Source organism: Thermobia domestica, chromosome 9, assembly GCF_964235325.1.
Source record: "Thermobia domestica chromosome 9, izTheDome1.hap1.1, whole genome shotgun sequence".
Lineage (NCBI taxonomy): Eukaryota > Metazoa > Arthropoda > Insecta > Zygentoma > Lepismatidae > Thermobia > Thermobia domestica.
In genome coordinates, this window is record NC_137462.1 from 42,814,732 (window position 1) to 42,820,216 (window position 5,485).

The window sequence follows — 5,485 nt, forward strand, 5'->3', positions numbered from 1 at the left end:
ATGATTTTCATTGTAAATTTACCTAAGGTATAGCCAGAAATGAAACTTCTTATAATTGAACAGAAATGACCTTATGTCTATTCATAAAACTATAGAACTCCTTCGTGTATATATCGTTAGTGTACGCGTCTTTAACGTAGGAGAGACAGGTTCGATTCCCGGCGGGAGCTCATGTGGTTCGGATCCCACATTAAGCTGTAGGTTCACATCTCAAATAGTCTCGATGCGATAAAAAAGAGGCGCTAAACTTCAAATCGATCACTCTTAGAACTATATTTATATTTCGTTCACTTCTGGTCCGTGGGATCCCTCGTTGTATCACACTCCGGCCAAGTGGGGTTTGTGATAGACAAACACTGTGCGCGTGAATTTTCTCGTGGCTCTCCGGTTTCTTCCCACTTTCTTCATTCCATCATTCTATTCATTTTTACCATCACCGTCTCCTTTAGCGTACACGATATAATTGTGGGACATAGAAGTGAAAGATTCCACTTTTCAGTTCGTATAATTATAGTTTTGTTTCCTTTCACATATGTGTATTTCTCTGTAAAATGGTAATAAATTATAAAAATATGTCAAAACTATTCTGAAAAATAATAAACACTTCTGACCAGAGTATATACACACTTATTTATTAAAAACTAAAATACCGTGTAACTGTTTCGACAACTTAACGTTGTCTTCATCAGACACTAACTCTGATGAAGTTGTCGAAACCGTTACTCTGTATTTTACTTTTTAATAAATAAGTGTGTATATACTCTGGTCAGAAGTGTTAATTATTCCTTTAGTGAGTTCCATAGTCATGATGGATAGAGTTCATCTGAAAAATACCGTATATTTCTGAAACCAAGACGACCCCTAATTTCTTTTTATATTTTTTATTTTTAGAAAAAAAAGAAAAGCATTACAAAATGTACATATACTCGGACTTACTATAAACTCAAATTAGATGTATCTCTCCTTTAGTCGTCCTTACTGGAAGTATCCATTGAATTTGCGAACATTTAAGGCGACGAAGAAGGTAAAGTTAGAGCTTAATGGAAGCTCGTGACTCTGATCAATAAAGAATAATTCCACATCATATGTCGCGAAAAAAGCAAGACAATCTCATATTTTTGGGCACAAAATTGCAGCAAAAGAAACTCGTCTTGGATTCATAAATACACAATAATTTTAGAAAAAGGGCAGATCATTTGATTGTATCACTCATACCTTCTGTGATACTGATAACATTAATGATTCCCTTGATTTGTATTTGATAGAATTTTATACCCTTTTCAATTTTATAGACCATAATATTACAAACAAACAAAAAAAAAAAGAAAAAGAAAAGAAAAATGTTAGGTAATGGTGTTATCTATAAATACGCTGTATATAAAAAGCAAAGTACTATATAAACTAACTGATTATTGTATCTTCCACAGCCCTTTATCGAATAAGCAGAAGAAATCTGATAAAAGTTCATTTCTATTTTTAATTCGTAAGTGCTCGTTAAGAAGAGATTTTTAAAATCAAAGCTCGTAAGGAGGTTGAAAACGGCAGTGGCGGATCTAGCCCGGGGCCGGGGGGCTCGGCCCTCCCAGTTTTTCGAGTGACAAAAATAATTGAACATATTATTTATATATTTTTAAAAGTTTATGATAAACTAATGATATACCTTCATAGGGTTATGGCTGGCCCCCCAGTTTTTACCTTCTAGATCCGCCACTGGAAAATGGATTACCAATTTCATTTCATATGTACTAAGAGGCTTACATTCACCATATTTAATTTTCAGAACTTAGCAAACCTGAACAAAGACCATTTCTTATAGCAATTACTAATTATGTTTTAAAAAAGTACAGAATCTTAACGCAAAGGTATTAATTATTATATCTAGGTACTTGCCTGCATTCGTTTAATATACGATCCAGTTTTCGAATTGGGTTATTAATTTGGGAGGGAATTTAAATGAGGATTAACAGGACACAGAAGTCTGAAGGCGCAATAAACCAAAATGAAACAACGATGACTTCTCCCTCCTCAACACATACACAAATATGATTGTCTAACAACAATAATAAACAAGAAATTTATTAAATCGATCAACTTAGCAAAATAACTAAATTAACTATATACAGGGTGTGATTGAAAAGTACCTGAACTTTTCCCGCCGCGCGGCTCCCCGGCGTTCGAAAAATGTGAGGGGTGGGGGGAAATGTGCGCGGGACCTTCCTCTTTCAAGCGGAACTTGGCCCAGTGCGCTGCGAGCAGCGGTTGAGAAAGCATCGCTGTCCGCGCGAACGTCGTTTTGGTCGTCGGTCACGTTTTTTGAGCGCCGAAAATGGAGTCAAAGATTGACCAACGCTACGCCATCAAGTTTTGTGTCAATCTAAAAAAGACGTTCACCGAGACCCAGGACCTGCTCAAGGAAGCCTTTGGGGAAGATGTGATGTCCCGTACTCGGATCTTTGAGTGGCACAAGGCCTTCAGGGAAGGCCGAGAGGACGCCGATGACGAACCACGCTCTGGGAGTCCGTCGACGTCGAAAACCGATGAAAACGTCGACTGAGTTCGCGAATACCTGAACCTGGACCGTCGGACAACCCTCCGGGAGGTCAGCGAAGAACTTAATTTGACATATTATGCAGTGCAAAAAATTGTGACTGAAGAATTGAACATGCGAAAGGTGTGCGCCAAACTGGTCCCCAAGGTGTTGACCGAGGAGCAAAAAGAACTGCGAGTGAAAATGAGTCGTGAAGTGCTGGATTGTGTGGAAGCCGACGGAGAGTTATTAGACAGTGTGATCAGTGGTGATGAAACATGGTGCTACGAGTACGACCCCTCGGTGAACGTCTTTTGCCGTAGCGTTGGTCAATCTTTGACTCCATTTTCGGCGCTCAAGAAACGTGACCGACGACCAAAACGACGTTCGCGCGGACAGCGATGCTTTCTCAACCGCTGTTCGCAACGCACTGGGCCAAGTTCCGCTTGAATGAGGGAGGTCTCGCGCACATTTTCCCCCACCCCTCACATTTTTCGAACGCCAGGGAGCCGCGCGGCGGGAAAAGTTACGGTACTTTTCAATCACACCCTGTATGCCCCAGATACTCATATTTATTAAATCGACCAACTTAACAAAAATAAGTAAATTAACTATATATGCCTGAGATACCCACATTTATTTAATCGACCAACTTAACAAAAATAAGTAAATTAACTATATATGCCTGAGATACCCACATTTATTAAATCGACTAACTTAACAAAAATAACTAAATTAACTATATATGCCTGAGATACCCACATTTATTAAACCGATCAACTTGGCAAAAATAACTAAATTAACTATATATATACATGAAATACCTACATTTATTAAAATCGATCAACTTAGCAAAAACAATTAAACTAAAGGTATAAATCGGGATAACAGATCAGAGGTATATGCTTAGTCAGTCATTGCCAAGAGCTCTGTTAAGATTTCACAATATTCTAAAAGTATGATTGATGTGTAAACTAGGTATCTGTTTGGGGCTCCACAAGCCTTATGGCACTGTTGCAAATGAAGCTTGTTGCATGATATACTAAAATATATCGACTGCTACCACATAATAGTTCATCAAATTAGTCAAGAATGGCTTCTTGCAGTGTAAATATCGTAATATGACTGAAGTTAATTGGTAAAGGGTAAATAATATTTTATTAATCTTGATATTAATATTGTAAATTTTCATATTTTAAATGGAAATAAAAACTCAATTCCTAATCTGGTGCTGTTAGGTCGTTCACATGTGTAGAGCAATTAAAGAAGTCTCGTAACAACTCAAAACTATGTGTGGATAAAAACATTCTTTTTAGTAGGAAATATAACTTATGTTATGCAGCAATGTGTTAACTCAATAACAAACACTTCCTACTTCCGAGTCCTGAGGAAATTCTTGTAAATGAAATTGTAAGCGGAAGAAATGACGCTACCAAAAACTAGGAAGAAAAGGTAGGTAGACAAAAAGAGTAGTGAACTCGAGAGAGTTTTTAAGTGACTATCATAGAAGTAGATTCGTCCTCTTAATTCTTTTCCGATCAAAACGGTGAGTACAAGCTGGTTACGAATTGATAACACTTCTATTATTCGACTTCATTACCAATTTCAATCATATCAAAATCTAACTTTTAATTTAATATGATAGTTATTATTGGCATATGTTAATATATATGTCACGAATAGAAGATGGAAGAAGTATAATTCTTATTTTAATTTAGAATTAGGGAGATGTCAAGGAACACGCGTTTGAAATTGATTGTCACAAATTAAAGCATTCTTTAAAAAATGAAATGATTCATTTCATGATCCTTGTTTAACACTAAAGAGGCATCTTTTTCGAAAATAATAACATTCAGAGATCGAACCGTAATTTCTCGTAATGAAAGATGATCAGTGATGATTTCACTAATTTCGTACGTGAGTTGATGTGGCGTTTGAACATTTTGACCCACAATACGTCACAGGTTCCTTGCGAAGAAGTAGATGAACAAAACTTAAGGACATACAGAGAATAATAGTAACATTTATTTATTTAAGGAACTTCAGATGCAGTCTGCGAAACTAATTTGCGTTGGAACAATTGGAAAACAATAGGAATGGAAAGGAAATCAATCAGGATATGTGCTTAAAGGTACTATTCCAGAATTCATCTGGTAAAATTGAGGTAAAATTGCAAGAATCTCAGTCTGGATGGTCAATCACTGAATTTGAAACCAAGAATTTCCTCACTGAGACGCAAGAAACGATAACCAATAGCCTACATATATTAAAAATAAAAAGGAAACATATCCTGTGTTTGGGAAGCAATACAGGTATTCTTGTGTTTTCTAAAACGGAATCCGCTGCGTCTTAATTAAACTAACTCATTTGTCTCATTATACTCGGTCAACATCAAAAATTTCGCTCTCAGAGCCAGGACCACACGCTCAAAATAATCAAATAAATTTTCTTGATTGTGTTGGACTTTATCGTTTCTTTCAGCACCGAAGCTATAGGAGACGGTGGCTAATAGTTTAAAACTGAAATCCAAACCACCGCAAGGTTTCAAATTTCAAGGATCTTTCACCGGGAATCGAATCCGGTACACTGCGCACCAAAGATGCGCGCGCTAGTATGAATGATTAATGTAATAAGTACACACATAAAATAAAAAAGAGCAATTGAAGTTCAACGTCATCTTTTAGCACCAAGACTAGATACGTGGAGGAGAAAAAAAAATCTAATTGTGAAATTGTACTCTCCCACCGAGTACCGAACTTGAGTCTTACACCAAGTGTTCTGCTACACGGGTATCTGTCAAAGTTGGATGATATATTTGAGTTAAATAATACATAATTGTTCTGTATTCGCGAACAATTTGAAGCTTATCAATGGTTGTAGAGATATCAAAATTTTCCACCGAAAGTATGGCAACGAGCCAACTGAGACATAATTATCAGCAACTGAAAGCAAATAAAG